General features: G+C 29.8%; 1 pseudogene across 1 annotated transcript; it reads left to right on the top strand.

Moving 5' to 3' along the window:
* The first annotated feature begins 6119 nt into the window (after window positions 1–6119).
* Window positions 6120–11275, top strand: LOC148203951 (putative transcription elongation factor SPT5 homolog 1; annotated as a pseudogene). Its single transcript, XR_015784308.1, has 20 exons — window positions 6120–6413; window positions 7063–7301; window positions 7389–7535; window positions 7624–7782; window positions 7858–7941; window positions 8059–8129; window positions 8221–8569; window positions 8648–8803; window positions 8890–8987; window positions 9080–9128; window positions 9208–9360; window positions 9443–9586; window positions 9682–9772; window positions 9880–10038; window positions 10114–10159; window positions 10243–10337; window positions 10456–10534; window positions 10831–10882; window positions 10976–11105; window positions 11207–11275. The product of XR_015784308.1 is annotated as a putative transcription elongation factor SPT5 homolog 1 (transcript).
* Window positions 11276–22787: the final 11512 nt, after the last annotated feature.

The raw sequence follows: 22787 nt of genomic DNA, 5'->3' as shown, positions 1-22787 counted from the left end.
CTATAGACTTGAGAGGGGTAAGGGTTTTAATTCAAGCTCTCCCGAACCTAGAGCCTTAATGCCTACTTTTCTGAGTTTGAGACATTCACTAACCTCATTTATAATTTCCCCCCTAATTTTTATCTCAATTGTTTCCTCTCTGGCCTTAAGTCTACCCTCTATTGTGAGGTCGTGGCACTTCAACTCATCGACCTCCCTCATGATATAATAGTCTTGGCTAAGCTTCATAAGGGCAAATCACGACCCCCACTGCTAACTTCTTCACACTTCTTTCACCCTCCACTGTCTTAACATTCTTCGTCATCATCCTTCCTCCTCCCAAATCACTTCCACCACTTTTATCTACCCTCACTATCAGAATTTCCATCAAGAGGTTAACTGAAGCGGAAATGCAAGCTAGTCGAGACAAGAATCTTTGTTTTAACTATGACAAACATTATACTTGCAGTCAATGTTGCAAACCTCTATTTCTCATCTCTCCTCCTTTAGCATCGACACCCTTCTAATGAACTTACATAGGATTTCATTATAAATACATCACAAAAGCAAAGGCGAGCTTGAGTAGTCTCCACACTTTCTCTAAGCAGTGGCTACCACTTTTGAATCATTGGAACAATTAACACATTTATTTATATATATATATATATATAATATATATATATATATATAATTTACAAGATATATTTTATATACACCTTAATTAAAAATAAATATATAATAAGATGTTATAAAGATATATATGGATTAAATTGGATATGTTTTTAATTATATTATGTCGAGGGAATTCATAGTTGCATCATATTGTAAAAAAGCTAAAATTATTATAAAATAATATTTTAGATATAATATATTAAGTCAAATGTACATCTTCATAAATTATAAATTAAACAACAAATTTGAACATCATAAATATTTTTATTTATTTTATTTTATATAAAGTGAAATAAAATAACACAAGACTATAGGATTAAAATAATTTAAAATTTTTAAATAAAAAATAGTTAAAATTAAATCAAAATTAGATAATACATAATTACTGAAATTTAGCACAGAATTAAAATCGAAATATTAAGGTAATGTAATTGAGTTAAATAAATAATCATACATTATTATTAAAAAGAAAAATAACAAAATTAGAATAAACAATATTGTAAAATATGTTTTGAAGAAAAAAAATTACATTGTTTTACATGACATATTTATTTAATATTGTGAACATGAAATTTGTTTTCATGTTTATATAAAGAGTCAACAATTTTATATTATTTAACAATAAATAAGTTATTCTGACAATATTATATGTGAATTATTTATATATGACATATTTAATATTGTCTCGTTCTATTACTTTATTATTTTTAGCATGATAAAAATTATTTTTTGTTTTCTAATTATGATCTCTCCTTAAAAAAATTATAAGAGACTTAAGATACTTTTATCTTTGTTTTGGTAAAAAAAATGTAACAATCATATAAATTGGCTAATTTAATAGACATTAGATTTTTTAAATAAGTGATTTATATTAAATTCTTTTAAATTATTTATATCATATTTGATAGAAACCAAAGCACTATAAGTACAATAAGTGGTGTAGAATTTTAGTGGTGAGATTTCAAACAAATGAAGGTAACTTGTACAATCTATCCCTCAATCTTAACTAATTCAAATATAACTAGTAAGACATGCATTTTATATCATCTAACTAACAAGACATGCATATTATAATATCTATCTTTTTCTTTAACAATATACAGTGATTTTATCATCACTTCTTTTTATTGTATTAAGAGAACATTCCATATGAAATATGGTCTGAATAGGAATCACACTTGAAGTGTTTTTTTAGTAAAACACTTAATTGGTGTGAAAAAGAATTATATACTCAAATCCCAACAAATTTAAAAATACACTTTGACTAACATTTTTAATTGGTTAAAATTATTGGAGTCTTCTTATAATTACGATTTTCAATATATTTCACTAGTATTTTATTAAGATGTTAGAATTTTAACTTCAAAATTTAATTCCATAAATTTTATATGCCGAAAACAATAATATTTTTTATATGTGAATACATTTTTTTTTGGGAAAAAAATTTATTTATATTTTTATTTATAGAGTACTATTAAAATAAATTGTAGAATTTTTTTTATAAAGTACTAAAATATTTTTTCTTTAATTAAAATAAATTAATCTTTAAATAAGATAAATAAATAAAACTTAAGTTTTATATTTTTGTGTCAAACAACTCAAATTTCAATTAATAAAATAAATGAATTACTCTTAAACCATCAATATTTTACACACTCAATTCAAGTTTCAAGAGTTTAATCTGGCTAGTGCCTAATTTCTAGTGACAGCAAAATTTTATACTTTTTAGTTAACAACGATAGGAAAACTGTTTCAATAAAATCCATCAGTGCTCAGAACATCAAACCTACCTTTGATGAGTTGAAAAAATTTCATAAACCGGGTGAGAGTGGAGATGGTAATCTGTTAGTCTCTCCACTTTGTTTGCGAATAGGAAGAAAGGACACTTTATGAAAGGTGTCGCCATAATTGATGTTAAGGATTATTTGAAGAAGCTTAAGGAAATGTGGAAAAGGTGGATGGAGATAATGTTCATATAAGCTAGAAATAGAGGGACTTCAAAAAAAGTAGAATGATAATTAACATTTTTTTCATGTGATAATTAATGATTAATTGGTCATTATTATTTTGTCAGAAAACTATTCCTATAAATAAAAAAGAGCTTTGTAAATATTTTGAGTCTTGGGAAGGTCGAGAAGCATGTCTTGATTTTAATATCTCGGTAAGCATAATATATTCGTAAGGTTTATGAAAATAAGAAGAATGACTTTGAGAGAAGTCAGAGGGTGGTATATTACGGAAAATAAAAGATATAATAAAGTGAATTAGTGGTATCAAGATAAATGTGTGTATAAATTGTAATGATATATGATTGAATTATATATGATGAGTGTGTTCAATGATTGTATGTTATGATTAACTTACTCTTATTTGTTTGTGTTATGATCGTATAACTTTGTTGTACGTGAGCAAATGATGTTATAAATGCAATTGGAAATCAATAAAGATGAGAGGTATGCTCAGAAAACTTTTAGGGGCTTTTTGCTAAAAATAAATTTATATCGAAAAACTATTTTGTTTAAGACTGTAAGTTTAAATCTGAATTTTATGCTAAGTTGTGAAGACTATGTTGTTTAAGATTTGTAAATTTGAACCGTACTTTTCTTGAATCAAAATAAAGTTTTGATTATTGATATCAGATATCATTCAAATTTTGTTTTACTACTTGTAATATCCTAAAAATATTTGAGGTGTTAAACACGAGCCGTATTCCTAACCTAATATTAAGCACTCTCTCAAACAAATAGTTTTGACACGAACCTTTACAAACAACTTCTCTCACATCATCATCACAACTTTGCTTTAAGAGTCCATGAGTTTTTCTTCATTAAAACTTGCCCTATCCTCAAATAATTGACATCACAACAATCGCTCTTATTTTCAGAGTTCATTCCTCGTAATTGTTCTTGGCATAACTCTCGACATTAAGGAGGAGGTCGAAGGCTTTGTTGTGGCCTTCCTACATATAGTTGGTGTCATGTACTTAGGCATTAGCACAGAATCCATTGATAGTGACAAATACGCATGTCTTATTGAGAGAGCATCTTTAGATTGTGTGTAAGTCAACATAGTTTAATAAAGTGTTGAATTGTAGTGTGAAGGATTTTCATAAATAATAGTTTATTATATTGCACCAATAGCAAAATTTTTGGACACATGTGGCATCCTTTGACTTTTCACATGAATAAAAGTTTGGCATATTGGTATGATAACCTTTTATCCTAAAGCTCCAATAATGAATGCAAATACAAATCTATTTTTCTTAGGATCAGAAATTGAACTTGCAACCCTTATTAAGATCAGTGATGTAAAAGCAAAAAAAGAAAAAATAATTTAAAATGATTGTTTACAAATATTCAATAGAATATTAAAATTTTGATTACAAATATTCATGATAACACGAGTGAGATGATTATTAAAAGTATGAACTATCTTTATAATATAAAATGTGAATATAAGATAAATTCTCACCTAGGTTTCACTGTAGATGTCAAATATTCTTATAGAAATCGAAAAAAGTTTACTTATAAGGACTCTAAGGCTTAAAATAGTAAAAAATATTTTGTAAGTATAAGAATAAAAATAAATATTAAGTTAAATTAATAGGGCATTTATAAATTTTAGTAAATTCACTGGTATAACATGAAATAAAATAAATTTAATATATAATAACTGAATTTGATTTATTATAACCTATATCCTTATTATATTATCATAAAGATTATCTTTTCCTAATATTAAGGATTTCACACTTAATTTTATTTTCATTGTACTATTTTAAACCTAACCATAATTATATATTTTAAGAAAATATATACAATTATTATTATATAATCTTTTAGATTAACATTTATTTTTTTAAGCAACACTTTGTATCCAAAATCATGGAAAAAGTTAGAAAGAAAAAGAATATAATAAAATCCATGATTTTTTAACTTTTTTTTTCACGATTCTTCTTTCCTAACAAAATGAAATATTAAAAATGAGTTATTGATATTCCCTTTTCTATTATTTCATTTCTATTCTATTATTTCATTTGTAATTAACAAATAGGATAAATAAATTTTTTATCTTTGTCAATTTCTCAACGGTTATATATATATATTAATTAGTGAAAAGATATTTCTCTTAAAATAATAAAAAGTAAAAAAAATAAAATTTTAGTAATTATTAAAAAACATATTATAAAATTTATATATATTAAAAAAATATAAAATAAACATTTTAAAAATTTTATTTCAAAAAATATTAGGGATAATTAATTGAATTAAAAAGTAATTATAAATTAAATATCTTTAAGAATGATATCATAGATAAGTTTTTTTATTAGAGATTGTATTAAATTCAAAAACTAGTTGTAGAGTTTGAAAGATTAAATAATTAATAAAGTAGTTTATATCAATAAATTCATAATAAAATGTGTACATGTTATTAACTGTATATTTAGCATTTGAGATACTGTATATGTTACGAAGAATTCTTTCTTTGTATATGACTTTAGATAATAAAAATATATAGTAATATTAACACATTAGATATTTTAATATACTAATATATTAAAAAAATTATATGACACCTGAAAAAAATGAAAATTAATTATTATTTCTTGTCCTTTCTTTTAATTACAATGTTTTTGTCCCAAAATATATGAAGACAAATATGCAGAAAAGCAGATAATATAGGAAGTCTAGAAGAACAGAGGGCTGAGAAAATAAGAGTGCAAAATTTAGGCTATGTTTGTTTGAGCTTATTACACTATGCATGTTGATTGAGGAAAAGGAATTTAAGAGTGATTTTATGTTTGTATGAAGTGAAAAGCACGGAAAGATTTGCAAGATTATTATCTACTTTTATATCTATATATTAAAAAAGATTTGAAAGAATTTAAACCTTTTTACTATATTATCATATATTATCATGCACTTTTTAAATAATTTATTGACAATTTTTTTTCTTTGTTTAATAAAATAATAATAATATTAATAGTAATAAATAAAGAATAAAATATATTTTTTAAAATTAAGTCATAAATAAAATTATATTTTAAAAAAATTATTTTATTTTATTAAATTACAATTCTTTTACATTTTTTAAATTATAACATTAATATCTGAGACATTGCTTTCTAAAATATAATTTTAATAATTTTATATTTTAAAATATAATTTTAATAATTATTTTTATTTTTTTTCTTTTTATAAATATTTTTATATTTAATATAACATTAATAATAATTATTTTATATTATGGAATTTGATAATCTTTAATTTATATGTTAGTTAAAGAACTTTTTATCTGTTATATAGATTTGATAATAAATCCTAACTAATTTATACAAATTTTACTTTTAAATATAGTTGTCCGTACACTATTTTACACAAATTTTGCTTGTGAATCTTACCTCAAAATTCAGTACCAAAAAAATTAATTCACACTCAAAAATGAGTCACGGGCAAATGGACCTGAGTCACCGACAAATGGACCGCGACGACGAGGATGACTATTACATGGAAGACAGGTCGCGGACTTCGACGAGGAGGATGACGGCCGGGGAAGCGGTGGAGGCAGCAGGAAGCGCAGAAGATCTGGTTTCATTGATGAGGAGGTAGACGAGGATGATGAGGAGGTGGATGATGAGGAGGAGGATGACGAGGATTTTGATGCCCGAGGCGGTCACAGGCGGCAGTACAAGAAGGTTTCCGCTTCTAAATTTTTTGACGAGGAGGCCGTGGTGGATAGCGATGAGGAAGAGGGCGAAGACGGTGTGTGTTTTTTTTCTTTTTCCCCTGCAAACTTTTGTTTGTAATTTGGATGATTGGATATGAACTCGGGATGTACAAAATTAGGGTTGGAACTTTGGATTTATGGTTTCTTTATATGATTGTTTGTTGATTTTAAACTTGATTAGGCATATGTTATTCAATCCCTTCGATGGATAGTATGGATTGTCTGCTATTCAAAACAATGTTTTAAATCATATTTGACTGAGGACCAGGGAAAACTGGATATGGAAGGAGCTATTACAATAAATTGTGTTTAATTGAATGTACGGTGAATGGAAGGTTACTTTTGTTGAGGTGATTTTTTAATTGTTATGAGTATGAAATAATGTATTCTTGTAGTGGGTTTTTCCCCGGAGGAATTAGAAGATTAAGACTATTTTTTCACTTGAAGAAACTGAGAATCAATTTTGTTATTCATGGTTTTCCTTGTGATAGAACATCAAATTTGAACTGAAAACATTTACTGAAAGAAGATGAAATTATGTACTGCAGTGATGGTTTTCTGTGTGCATGTAGTATTTTATATCCTAAACATAACAGAACAGTAAATTTGCACTTTATATTCTATCTTTGTGTAAAATATATCTATTAGTTATGTAGACAAGTTAACAGCTGTTGAAATATTCAGACTTCATTGTTGATGGTGGAGCCGATCTACCAGAAGAAGATGATGGGAGAAGGATGCGGAATAGGCGAATGCTGCCACATCACCAAGAAGATCATGAAGATCTTGAAGCTGTGGCCAGAAGCATCCAGGAACGTTATGGAAGGCGCCTAAAGGATTATGATGAAGAAACAACAGATGTAGAACAACAAGCTCTTTTGCCGTCTGTGAGAGATCCGAAGCTTTGGATGGTGAAATGTGCAGTATGTCCATAACTTTTTTTTGTGCAAATGTCCCTTTCTCTTGCAACATTATTGGAGCATGTCATGTATTCTTTGTTTTCGCATTAGATTGGACGCGAAAGGGAAACAGCCGTTTGCCTCATGCAAAAGTACATAGATAGAGGATCTGAATTGCAAATAAGATCAGCTTTTGCTCTTGATCATCTCAAAAACTTTATATACGTGGAAGCAGATAAAGAAGCCCATGTCAGAGAGGTAATGTCATGCAAAACGTCTGGTTCATAAATAGCCATGTCTGTATAGATTAAATTGTGTTTTGTAATTATTATGTATATGCTTCCAGGCTTGCAAAGGTCTACTCAATATATTTGGCCAAAAAATAACTCTTGTCCCAATCAGAGAAATGACTGATGTTCTGTCAGTTGAAAGCAAAGCAATTGATCTTGCTAGAGATACTTGGGTTAGAATGAAGATCGGGACATATAAAGGGGACCTTGCCAAAGTATGTATCACATTTTAGAAAATTCATGATACCCTTCATTTTGTTTTCTGTATTAACATCAAATGTCTTCTGTAGGTAGTGGATGTTGATAATGTGAGGCAGAGGGTTACTGTCAAATTAATTCCAAGGATAGACCTACAGGCTCTTGCAAATAAATTGGTAAGCGATGTCGTAGTTTTTTGTTAAATTAATGTATTCTATTTGTCCAGTGTTTAAATTCTTTGGAAGGAATAGCCTGCGTCTATTTTTTTTATACATATAACTCGTGTCATGCAGGAAGGTAGGGAGGTTGTGAAAAAGAAGGCTTTTGTTCCTCCTCCTCGATTTATGAATGTTGATGAAGCAAGGTATTACTGGTTCTCTCTATTCTGTGGCTGAAAGTCTTCTGTGGATTGGAAATTTGTTTTTGATCTGATTAAATTTGTTCTTTTTATTTAGGGAACTGCATATCCGTGTGGAGCATAGACGTGACCCATATGGTGAAAGTTTTGATGCAATTGGGGGCATGATGTTCAAAGATGGTTTCTTATACAAAGCTGTCTCAATAAAATCCATCCGTACTCAGAACATCAAACCTATTCTTGATGAGTTGGACAAATTTCGTAAAGAGAGTGGAGATGGTGATGTGTCTAGTCTTTCAACTTTGTTTGCGAACCGGAAGAAAGGACACTTTATGAAAGGTGACGCCATCATTGTTGTAAAGGGTGATTTAAAGAACCTTAAGGGAAAGGTGGAGAAGGTGGATGAAGATAACGTCCATATAAGACCAGAAATAAAGGAACTTCCCGTAAGTATGAATATCCTTGTATGGTGCCATTTTTGCATTTTAATGATTAATGATTAAATGGTCATCGTCATTTTTCAGAAAACTATTGCTATAAATGAAAAGGAACTTCGTAAATATTTTGAGCCTGGAAACCACGTTAAGGTTGTTTCTGGTGCTCAAGAAGGGGCTACTGGCATGGTTGTGAAGGTCGAGCAGCATGTCTTGATTTTAATATCTGATACCACAAAAGAGCATGTGAGTTTTGTGGTTTAAAGATTTGTTAATTTCTATTTTCTAATCATATTTACTGCATAAATGATATTAAAATATCCTCTCTTTAGATTCGCGTATTTGCAGATGATGTTGTAGTAAGTTCAGAAGTAACTACTGGAGTTACTAGAATTGGAGACTATGAACTCGGTGATCTTGTATTGCTTGAGTAAGCTTTGCTTGAGATTATTGCATATTCACTTAACCCTTGAGATATAGTTCAATGTTTTCTCATTTCTATTTTCTATTTAATATGTGCAGTAATATGAGCTTTGGTGTAATAATACGTGTAGAAAGTGAAGCATTTCAGGTGAGGGACTCAAGGATTTAAAATTTTTTTTATTAAAATTTTGAGTTTGTTATTATATTAATGTCTATTGCTATTTTAGGTTCTAAAGGGGATTCCTGACAGACACGAAGTTGTGCTGGTTAAATTAAGAGAGATCAAATGTAAGATAGATAAGAAAATAAGTGGGCAAGATAGGTATAAGAATACAGTTTCATCAAAGGATGTTGTCCGGATTGTTGATGGTTCCAGTAAAGTGAGATTCTGTCTTTTGGCTAGATTTACCTTTGAAAGATAATATTTTTATATTTATTTATTTGTTTGTTTTTTCTGGCTAGGGGAAACAAGGTCCTGTGGAACACATATATAGGGGAATATTGTTCATCTTTGATCGCCATCATCTTGAACAAGCAGGCTTTATATGTACTAAGGCCCAATCATGTGTGGTAGTGGGGGGTTCACGCTCCAGTGGTGACAGAAATGTAACCAATTTTCCTATTTTATTTTTTGTGAATGTTTTGCTATTGGTTTTAGCACTGTGATAATATTTTGCATAAAATTTCATTCCTTCCACTAGGGTGATGCCTACTCAAGATTTCCCACTCTTAGAAGCCCAAGTCGTATTCCACCATCCCCAAGGAGGTTTCCTCGTGGAGGGCCAATGGATTGTATGTCTCTTTTTATTCTTCATGTTTTATGTGGAACCAGTCTATGAATTTGTTGTACATCTCCTTAAGTAACTTGATTGATGTTAATTTATTTGGATGTGATATAGCTGGAGGGAGACATAGGGGTGGGAGGGGGCATGACGGTTTGGTAGGTACAACTGTTAAAGTGCGTCAGGGTCCATATAAAGGTTATCGTGGTCGTGTTATAGATGATAAAGGCACTTCAGTTCGTGTTGAGCTTGAATCTCAAATGAAGGTTGCAACAGGTACGTCTTTGTGAAGAAAAACCTGTAGTGTATGTATTTTGGTATTTTCATGGTTGCTTACTTGGTGATTTGCAGTTGACCGCAACCATATATCTGACCATGTGGCTATAACTCCATATCGGTGAGTTTTATGTAAATGTAATTTAAGATTCCAAGTATGCAATGGAAGATGTTCAATCCTCTAACTCTTTTGTGTTCTTCCAGTGATACATCTCTCTATGGAATGGGAAGTGAAACCCCAATGCATCCTTGTCGGACTCCCCTACATCCATATATGACTCCAATGAGAGATCCTGGAGGTTTGTTTGATTTTATTGTAATAAGTTTTCATTTAATCATCTGGTAGGATTAACACTCTAACTTCTTTTTTGACCGATGGTTATGTTCGGTTATTGATAAATGTACTGCTATTTATAGCAACACCTATTCATGATGGAATGAGGACACCTATGGGTGACCGAGCATGGAATCCATATACTCCAATGAGTCCTCCAAGGTTTGTCCAATTAACATGGTTCCTTGTTGAGTTTTATATACTGTTTTCTGATTTTTGTTTCACATAATTTTTGCTTTATTAAAAAGATTTCTTTCTTCCAATTTGTATACCGTAAAAACGATGTCTTAGTTAATGAATTTCCACGTGGACATTAATGTTCCAAATAGAAACAACTAGAACTAGAGGGTTATAAGGAATTTGTTAGTTAGAAACATTGTTGTCTCCATAGAGTCTCCGGCACTATTTAGTTAGTATATATATGATGTATGAATTCTGATGGTGAAATATAAAATTAGGTACAACTGGGAAGATGGAAATCCAGGCTCTTGGGGAAGTCCACAGTATCAGGTTAGGAGATTTAGCAAACTTCAGATACTATACGCAACTTCATATTAGGAACTGTGTTTATTTTCTTTTCCCTTTTTGATCTTTTCAACCTAGAAGCCCTCCATCACGACCATATGAAGCCCCGACTCCTGGTGCTTGTTGGGCTAGCACACCCGGTGGAAATTATAGTGAAGCTGAAAAGTTCAGCCTACGGTAGCACTACTTCCTGTCCTTTCAAAAAATAGTATGTGCATTCTTGTCTCTTAAAGATGTTTTTTTTTTTTCTTTTTCAAAATTGTTTTTTATTTTTTTGATGTTGATTGAGATGTGAATGTTGGCTTCCAGGTAATTGCTGAAATGACAAATGGGGGAGTGGATCGTGCTGTTGAATGTACTGGCAGCATCCAGGCCATGGTGAGAGCATTCGAATGTGTTCACGATGTACATAAATCATGCCTTGCATGCTCTATTTAGTGCTAAGAAATTTATGTGAAGCTTCTAAGGCTGATCCTTAATTATTTCTTCAGGGTTGGGGTGTTGCTGTACTTGTTGGAGTGCAAAACAAAGATGATGCATTCAAAACTCATCCAGTGAATTTTTTGAACGAGAGGACTCTTAAGGTTACCTTTTATGGTAACTACAAACCTCGCACTGATCTTCCTTCAGTTGTGGAGAAATACATGAATGGGGTAAGTTTACATATACACACACGCGTGTATATATATTGATTTCTGAGGTATATAAGGATCATTCAAATTGATGTCTTATCTGATAATATGGTCTTTATCTCCAGGAATTGGAACTGGAGAAATTCATCACTCACACCGTTCCATTCTCAGAAATTAACAAAGCTTTTGATTACATGCTGAAAGGAGAGTCCATCAGATGCCTACTGTAAAATAAAGGATGACATAGTTCCTGTGGAGGGACTTTGTTCTCTTTCTGGTTATCAAAAGAAGAAAATAAAGATTATGTATAATTAATCCCTTTTTGGATTATTGAATCTGTGAGAATTTGTATATGTTTGATTGTATAAGAACGATAGGAGGCTTTGATGCTGTTATTGTCTATTTTATGATAAATAAAATGCCGTTTTGTGGATGAGTTGTTCTTAGAAATAACTTTCAACTATGATATATTTCAAAAATAAATTACTTCGAGCTGTGCATTTTGATTACTTTGTATCTTCTGGAGCTTGATTGAGTTCTATGGAGAGTATTGCACTGCATTTTGTTTCTGCCTTCTAAAATGTGAATCCAGATGTTTTAATTGTATGTCAGGTGTAATTGTATTCTTCGACAATTGTCTTAATAAACAAAAAATATTGAACAAATTTTGATTTAAAAATAAGAATACATCCTTCGGAAATAAAAAGATAAAATAAGTAAAAGTCTTTTATAATATTATTATTTATTTCTTTACGATGTAGAATAATTGATATACCAAGGAACTACACGCTTATTTTATTTTCATGATATTAATTAATAATTATATAAAATTAATCCAATAACAATATTAAGTTTTCCATTTCAATTTGGATAAACCTTATTTTAATTTATAATGAGTTATCCACATTAATTTATAATCATTATTAGAGAAAAATAATTAAATAAAAGTATTATTTAAAAAAAAAACTAGCGTCATTTATATTTGTAAAATTTTATTTTTCGTGCACTGTTTAATTTTGATATGTTCTCATCATAGTTTTTTGCATTGAGTTTTCTCAGCGAGCTTTACATTGTCAAATAATTAAAATAGTTTTAAATGTGATTTTAAAAATAATTAGTAAAGAGTTCATAGTCATCTAATAATATGTGACGGCTATGTAAAAGTATTTACAGGACAAATACATCCTAATCAAAATTATAATTACAACCGTTTTGATGTTCACAATTTCTTTTACACTTTTATTTAATAACTTATTATAACCGTTATTATGAAAAGTTTTTATTTATTTACTTACATAAATGTCAAACACATAGATGTTGTTATAGAAAAGACAGATGCTATCATTCCACTAATGACACTAATATCAGTACTTTTAACAGTGAAATGACATTTATTTACCTACAAGTTTGGTCCCCGAAAGAAGGTTGGTGTTGAGTTTAATTACGTATATATGGCTTTGGATAATAAAAGGCCTATCATGTTAGGTCGCTCTCATGTTAATTTGTTGGCCGCAAATATGAGAGGAGAATTGTTGTAGAAAAGGTGAGGCGTGTAGTTTCACTCTTGTTAAGAACTTATTCGTAAGTGTAAGTCTATCAAAATTTTTTTAGAATTTCTAGGAATCTCAAAACTAACAAGAATCTTTTAAGAAAGTATAAAATAATATAAAATATTTTTAGAAGAGGAAAAGAGGATGAAACTAAGAAGAAAGAAGAATAAGATAAAATTGATTTTGGTGTGTCTTGGAATGAAAGAAGAATTCTCTGTTTATAGAACTAGAGAATAAAATCAATAAAATAAAATAAAAACAATAAAAAATTTTAACACTGGAATTGAACGTTGCACAAATAAACTTTTTTCTTGTTGCCAATTAATAAATATCAACATTGCAATCCAACGATTTTTTTTTTGCAATCGATGTTTTACAACAATTCCCCACTTATTGCAAAAGAAAGTTGAATGAAAAAGTTTTTGACCCAAATAGTTCAAACATTAAAAGAATGATAAGAAACTTTTATCTTGGGTCTCATAGGATGTGGTATAGCAAACTATATGAACCAGTCTTAGATTGAGAAACGTAACATACAGTGTAGTTGGTATAAAAGTTGTATGAACCAAAAACTATACACCCTTACTCCTTGTTGTTATCATTGTGTTGAGCTTACTAGGCCATGCGCGTGCCTGGTATTCATGAGTGCTCTAAAGATCATGCCAAGATCTCATGCGAGCAGTCCCACTCGACACTCATATAGGTGATTTCATCAAGTGTATGCTGCAAATCATACACCACCTATAGGGGATATGAAAATAATTAAAATATTTGTTTAAGCTAAAATTCTTTCACCATAGAATTTTATTGACAAAGTTTAACCTCTCAATAATGCAATCTCTAGCACTTTCACACACACCATACGAAGGGACATAATTGATTAAAATCAATTTAGTGCTATTAGAACTAACAAATGACATGTTTTTACCCATATGAATCTTATTCATGGGATCTCCAATCACAAAGGTTGGGTTACCATCACTTGTTTGTTTGCAAGCGGCTTAAGTCTCATTCCCCTCGATGTTTCTAATATCATTTGTCTTCCAAGGGGTTTTGTTAGAGGATCTGCTAGATTATGTTTTAACTTCACATAATCAATGGAAAAAGTTTCACTCTTTAGCAGCTGCTTCACCAAATTGTGTGTCAATTGTATTTGTCTATTCTTTCCATTGTAATTATTATTTTTAGCTATAGCTATTGTCGATTGGCAATCATAGTGTATTGATACCGATGAGGTTGGTTTCATTCCTAGTGGAATTTTCGCTAAGAAGTTTTTCAACCACTCAGCCTCATTACCAGTCATCTCAAGAACAACAAATTCAAATTTCATTTTTGATCTTGCAATAATTGTTTGCATGACTGATCTCCATGTAATCGCACCACCCCCAAGTGTGAATACATAACCTCTAATGGATTTTATCTCATCTAAATCAGAGATCTAGTTAGCATCATTGTACCCTTCTAGTATAGCAAGAAATCCACTATATTCAATAGCATTGAACCTCTTAAGTATCTCATAAGCCTAGCAAGTGTATCCTCATGTTCCTAATTTGGACATTGAGTGTACATATTCAATCTACCTATTGCATAAGCAATATCTGGTCTAAAAAAGCTCATCAAGTGTAGTAAACTCCCAATTATCTACACATACTAAGGCTAAGATATAGATTCTCCTTTATTTTTCATTAATTTATAATTAGCATCATAAGGGGTACTCACAGCATAAAACCCAAACTTCTTAAGAAGTTTCTCAATGTATTGTTCTTAGGGTAGTAATATTCTATCTCCCTTCCTTTTGACTCTAATACCTAAAATCACATTGGCTTCACCCATGTATTTCATTTCAAAATTTGATCCTAGAAACAATTTAGTTCTAGCGACAATCTCATTGCATGTACCAAAGATTAACATGTCATCCACATATAAGCATATAGTGACACAATCATCATTTTCAGATTTAGAGTATACACATTTATCATCATCATTAGGTGAAAAACCATCACAAGACAATGCATTATCAAGTTTTTCATGCCATTGTTTTGATGTTTGTTTCAACCCATACACGGATTTTAAGAGTTTGCATACTTTATTCTCTTGACCAGGTACAACACACCCTTCAAGTTGAGTCATATAAACTTCCTCCTCTAAATCACCATTCAAAAAGGTTGTTTTAACATCTATATGATGTATCACTAGTATATGGATAGCTGCTGGAGCTAACAACACTTGAATAGAGGAAATCTTAGTCACAAGAGAAAAAGTATCAAAGTAATCTATGTTGGGTTTTTGAGTAAAACCTTTTGCTACTAATCTTGCATTATACTTCTCTATGGATCCATCAAGATGACACTTTCTATTAAAGATCCACTTACAACCAATGAGTTTTGTTCCTTTAGGCAAATCTACTAAAGTCCAAGTATTGTTTTTCTGAATTGATTCAATTTTAGTTCTAATGGCCTTATCCCACTTTTTCGCATTAGGAGCATTGATAGATTCTACAAAGCTTATTGGATCATTATCAACAAGATAAGTATAAATGTCATCTTTAAAGGAAGTTTCCTTTATCTGTCTTTTACTTCTTCTCAAATCCTCATTCATGGTATTACCATTATTATTATCATCATCAGGTTGAGACATCTCATTAACTCTTAAGGGAAACACATGTTCAAAAAACCCAACATTTTTCGTCTCCATTATAGAATTTTTCTCAAGTATGTTACTTTTAAAACCTAGATACCTATAGGCAACACTATGTTCAACATAGCTTTAGAACATTCAATCAGAGATTTTGGAGCCTATTTCCCTTTTCTTACGATCAGGTAGCAATACCTTAGCTAGACACCCCCACACTCTTAGATATTTAAGGTAGGTTGTTAACATTTTCAAAGTTCATAAGGAGTTTTTCCAGGTGTCTTATAGGGTATTCTATTTTGTAAAAAACATGCACTAAGCAAGACTTCTCCCAAAGGTTATCAGGTACACCAGAACTAACAAGCCTCACATTCATCATTTTCTTAAGGGTTCTATTTTTTCTCTCAACTAGTCCATTAGACTCAGGTGAATATGGTGGGGTCACTTCATGAATAATACCTTCTTTAACACAAAATTCATTAAACAGTACACACCATCTCTATGTGATCTAATCCTCTTAATCTTCTTATTCAATTGGTTTTCTACTTCTGCTTTATAGGTTAAAAACACATCCAAGGTTTCATCTTTATGTTTGGTTAAGTAAACTTTGGTGTATCTAGAAAAATCATCTATAAAGGTCACAAAATAATTTTTACCTCCTCTAGACATGATTTGTTTTTAAATCAGCGAGATCAGTATGAATTAACCCTATCGGTTTAGTTTGGCACTATAGAAAAAACATGTTTTCTTTGTTATATTCTACACATGTATCACACTTACTACTTTGTTTATCATGCATATTAATCAATCATAGTCATTGTAATTTCAAAACATAGGAGGAATTTACATGTCCTAATCTAGCATGCCATATATCATACGAGTCAAAAATATAAGTAGAAGTACTTGATTCATTAATATTTCCAGAAACATTTAGAATGAAGAGTCCTTGATCACAATATCCCTTCCCCATGAAAACATTATTTTTTTGTCATAATGATCTTGTCAGACTCAAATGACACTTTAACCCCACCTTTCCTAATAGTGCTACAAAGATTAAATGAACTCTGATTGATGGCACATATAGCATATCACCCAAGGCCAAAGTCTTTCTAGATGTGAGCTTAAGAATAACTTTTCCTTTTTCAAAAACAGGAGTGGTCCTGGAATCTCCAAGGTAGACGTGTTCTTTCCCATCCCCTACACTAGTGTAAGAGGTAAAGACACTTTTATTTGCACAAATATGTCTGGCAACATTAGAGTCTACCACTCATTTGCTCACATTGGTCATCAGATTTTCTTGAGAAACGATCGCAACAATAATGTCATCTCCTTCGACTATATTTGCCCTAGGAGGATTGTCGTTTCTTACTCTACGCCTGCACTATGGTGCGTGACGACCTAGCTTTCTACATACGAAACAATTTCCTTTCTTCTTAAAGGTGGGTTTAGATTCATTGGGAGGAAATTTAAGAAAATTATTTTTCCTTTTGTGATAAGGATTGTGTTCGTACCTTTCGGGAGAAGGTCTTACTTCTACCATATTTACTTTTGCAGATAAAGCTTCGGCCCTTGTAGTAATAGACTCCTTCCTTTTGGTATCTTCGATTATTATGTGTGTAATGAGTTCTGGTAGAGACATATGTTTGTGTCTGTGTTTCAACTGTTGTTTGTAATCTGTCCAGGATGAAAACAATTTCTCAAACAGAAGTTTTGAAATCCAGTACAACAATATAAACTGCTTTGATATCTTTGAGCAGCTTGTAGTACTCATTGATTTGAGTTTTTATGTCCTTGTCTTCAATCATCTTCCAACGGTAGTAGTTTTCTATGACGAATCTTTGTCTAACGACATCTTCAATAGTATATTTGAGAATCAACAAGTCCCAAATGTCTTTTGCTTCCTTGTAGGAACAATACACATCAAACAAATCATTAGAAAGCACTAAGTAGAGTGTGTCGGTATACCTTGTTCGCATAAGTTCACCCTTTAACTAGTTTTGAGTTTGAGGGAACATTGGGGTCAGGCTTCAGAGATGAAAGAGGAGAAACAACTCCATACATGTCTAAAAGGGTGGACACGCGTTCTTGCCAGCGCTAGAAGTTCTGTCTAGAGAAAACCTATATTTTTTACACGCCTGAAAGTGATTTTGCGAAGTCTGTCTGGGTTCCGGAAACAATGGTTTGGCTTTCCGAAGGCACGTTGTTGATGTTAGCCATAAGTCCTCAAGATTATTGCAGAAAAACTAACAAAACAGTATTTCCTGAGAGGTGTAGATTAATTGTCCTTAAGTACTTATTTGTAGTGTTTTGCGCAAGCCTCCCAGGATACAACAGGAACTTCTCATAATTTCTGAGGATTTAAGAACTAGCAAGGATCTCTAGAAAGAGTATAAAATAACCCATAATATTTTTAGAAAGAAAAAAGAGAGAATGAGAAAATGAGAGAAAATGGTTTTGATGTGTTTTGGAAAGGAAAAAGGTGTTCTATTTATAAAACATGTAAGACACCAAGTAATAAAGGAAAATGAACGTTGTAGTTATTAATAGAAGAAATTGAACGTTGAAAGAAAATGAACGTTGCCACCCAACGTTCCAAAATTCAAGTTCAAAATTAATGTTTTTAAACGAAACCTTCAAACATTAACTTTTGCAATAATATAATATTAATATATTATAACAAATGTAAGATAGAGTCTATAGACTTGAGAGGGGTAAGGGTTTTAATTCAAGCTCTCCCGAACCTAGAGCCTTAATGCCTACTTTTCTGAGTTTGAGACATTCACTAACCTCATTTATAATTTCCCCCCTAATTTTTATCTCAATTGTTTCCTCTCTGGCCTTAAGTCTACCCTCTATTGTGAGGTCGTGGCACTTCAACTCATCGACCTCCCTCATGATATAATAGTCTTGGCTAAGCTTCATAAGGGCAAATCACGACCCCCACTGCTAACTTCTTCACACTTCTTTCACCCTCCACTGTCTTAACATTCTTCGTCATCATCCTTCCTCCTCCCAAATCACTTCCACCACTTTTATCTACCCTCACTATCAGAATTTCCATCAAGAGGTTAACTGAAGCGGAAATGCAAGCTAGTCGAGACAAGAATCTTTGTTTTAACTATGACAAACATTATACTTGCAGTCAATGTTGCAAACCTCTATTTCTCATCTCTCCTCCTTTAGCATCGACACCCTTCTAATGAACTTACATAGGATTTCATTATAAATACATCACAAAAGCAAAGGCGAGCTTGAGTAGTCTCCACACTTTCTCTAAGCAGTGGCTACCACTTTTGAATCATTGGAACAATTAACACATTTATTTATATATATATATATATATATATATATATATATATATATATAATTTACAAGATATATTTTATATACACCTTAATTAAAAATAAATATATAATAAGATGTTATAAAGATATATATGGATTAAATTGGATATGTTTTTAATTATATTATGTCGAGGGAATTCATAGTTGCATCATATTGTAAAAAAGCTAAAATTATTATAAAATAATATTTTAGATATAATATATTAAGTCAAATGTACATCTTCATAAATTATAAATTAAACAACAAATTTGAACATCATAAATATTTTTATTTATTTTATTTTATATAAAGTGAAATAAAATAACACAAGACTATAGGATTAAAATAATTTAAAATTTTTAAATAAAAAATAGTTAAAATTAAATCAAAATTAGATAATACATAATTACTGAAATTTAGCACAGAATTAAAATCGAAATATTAAGGTAATGTAATTGAGTTAAATAAATAATCATACATTATTATTAAAAAGAAAAATAACAAAATTAGAATAAACAATATTGTAAAATATGTTTTGAAGAAAAAAAATTACATTGTTTTACATGACATATTTATTTAATATTGTGAACATGAAATTTGTTTTCATGTTTATATAAAGAGTCAACAATTTTATATTATTTAACAATAAATAAGTTATTCTGACAATATTATATGTGAATTATTTATATATGACATATTTAATATTGTCTCGTTCTATTACTTTATTATTTTTAGCATGATAAAAATTATTTTTTGTTTTCTAATTATGATCTCTCCTTAAAAAAATTATAAGAGACTTAAGATACTTTTATCTTTGTTTTGGTAAAAAAAATGTAACAATCATATAAATTGGCTAATTTAATAGACATTAGATTTTTTAAATAAGTGATTTATATTAAATTCTTTTAAATTATTTATATCATATTTGATAGAAACCAAAGCACTATAAGTACAATAAGTGGTGTAGAATTTTAGTGGTGAGATTTCAAACAAATGAAGGTAACTTGTACAATCTATCCCTCAATCTTAACTAATTCAAATATAACTAGTAAGACATGCATTTTATATCATCTAACTAACAAGACATGCATATTATAATATCTATCTTTTTCTTTAACAATATACAGTGATTTTATCATCACTTCTTTTTATTGTATTAAGAGAACATTCCATATGAAATATGGTCTGAATAGGAATCACACTTGAAGTGTTTTTTTAGTAAAACACTTAATTGGTGTGAAAAAGAATTATATACTCAAATCCCAACAAATTTAAAAATACACTTTGACTAACATTTTTAATTGGTTAAAATTATTGGAGTCTTCTTATAATTACGATTTTCAATATATTTCACTAGTATTTTATTAAGATGTTAGAATTTTAACTTCAAAATTTAATTCCATAAATTTTATATGCCGAAAACAATAATATTTTTTATATGTGAATACATTTTTTTTTGGGAAAAAAATTTATTTATATTTTTATTTATAGAGTACTATTAAAATAAATTGTAGAATTTTTTTTATAAAGTACTAAAATATTTTTTCTTTAATTAAAATAAATTAATCTTTAAATAAGATAAATAAATAAAACTTAAGTTTTATATTTTTGTGTCAAACAACTCAAATTTCAATTAATAAAATAAATGAATTACTCTTAAACCATCAATATTTTACACACTCAATTCAAGTTTCAAGAGTTTAATCTGGCTAGTGCCTAATTTCTAGTGACAGCAAAATTTTATACTTTTTAGTTAACAACGATAGGAAAACTGTTTCAATAAAATCCATCAGTGCTCAGAACATCAAACCTACCTTTGATGAGTTGAAAAAATTTCATAAACCGGGTGAGAGTGGAGATGGTAATCTGTTAGTCTCTCCACTTTGTTTGCGAATAGGAAGAAAGGACACTTTATGAAAGGTGTCGCCATAATTGATGTTAAGGATTATTTGAAGAAGCTTAAGGAAATGTGGAAAAGGTGGATGGAGATAATGTTCATATAAGCTAGAAATAGAGGGACTTCAAAAAAAGTAGAATGATAATTAACATTTTTTTCATGTGATAATTAATGATTAATTGGTCATTATTATTTTGTCAGAAAACTATTCCTATAAATAAAAAAGAGCTTTGTAAATATTTTGAGTCTTGGGAAGGTCGAGAAGCATGTCTTGATTTTAATATCTCGGTAAGCATAATATATTCGTAAGGTTTATGAAAATAAGAAGAATGACTTTGAGAGAAGTCAGAGGGTGGTATATTACGGAAAATAAAAGATATAATAAAGTGAATTAGTGGTATCAAGATAAATGTGTGTATAAATTGTAATGATATATGATTGAATTATATATGATGAGTGTGTTCAATGATTGTATGTTATGATTAACTTACTCTTATTTGTTTGTGTTATGATCGTATAACTTTGTTGTACGTGAGCAAATGATGTTATAAATGCAATTGGAAATCAATAAAGATGAGAGGTATGCTCAGAAAACTTTTAGGGGCTTTTTGCTAAAAATAAATTTATATCGAAAAACTATTTTGTTTAAGACTGTAAGTTTAAATCTGAATTTTATGCTAAGTTGTGAAGACTATGTTGTTTAAGATTTGTAAATTTGAACCGTACTTTTCTTGAATCAAAATAAAGTTTTGATTATTGATATCAGATATCATTCAAATTTTGTTTTACTACTTGTAATATCCTAAAAATATTTGAGGTGTTAAACACGAGCCGTATTCCTAACCTAATATTAAGCACTCTCTCAAACAAATAGTTTTGACACGAACCTTTACAAACAACTTCTCTCACATCATCATCACAACTTTGCTTTAAGAGTCCATGAGTTTTTCTTCATTAAAACTTGCCCTATCCTCAAATAATTGACATCACAACAATCGCTCTTATTTTCAGAGTTCATTCCTCGTAATTGTTCTTGGCATAACTCTCGACATTAAGGAGGAGGTCGAAGGCTTTGTTGTGGCCTTCCTACATATAGTTGGTGTCATGTACTTAGGCATTAGCACAGAATCCATTGATAGTGACAAATACGCATGTCTTATTGAGAGAGCATCTTTAGATTGTGTGTAAGTCAACATAGTTTAATAAAGTGTTGAATTGTAGTGTGAAGGATTTTCATAAATAATAGTTTATTATATTGCACCAATAGCAAAATTTTTGGACACATGTGGCATCCTTTGACTTTTCACATGAATAAAAGTTTGGCATATTGGTATGATAACCTTTTATCCTAAAGCTCCAATAATGAATGCAAATACAAATCTATTTTTCTTAGGATCAGAAATTGAACTTGCAACCCTTATTAAGATCAGTGATGTAAAAGCAAAAAAAGAAAAAATAATTTAAAATGATTGTTTACAAATATTCAATAGAATATTAAAATTTTGATTACAAATATTCATGATAACACGAGTGAGATGATTATTAAAAGTATGAACTATCTTTATAATATAAAATGTGAATATAAGATAAATTCTCACCTAGGTTTCACTGTAGATGTCAAATATTCTTATAGAAATCGAAAAAAGTTTACTTATAAGGACTCTAAGGCTTAAAATAGTAAAAAATATTTTGTAAGTATAAGAATAAAAATAAATATTAAGTTAAATTAATAGGGCATTTATAAATTTTAGTAAATTCACTGGTATAACATGAAATAAAATAAATTTAATATATAATAACTGAATTTGATTTATTATAACCTATATCCTTATTATATTATCATAAAGATTATCTTT

Source organism: Vigna umbellata, chromosome 2 (assembly GCF_029865625.1).
Source record: "Vigna umbellata cultivar VRB3 chromosome 2, Vumbellata_1.0, whole genome shotgun sequence".
Taxonomy (NCBI): Eukaryota; Viridiplantae; Streptophyta; class Magnoliopsida; order Fabales; family Fabaceae; genus Vigna; species Vigna umbellata.
The sequence above is the reverse complement of the archived record's forward strand: the minus strand, read 5'-3'. Positions and strand labels throughout refer to the sequence as shown.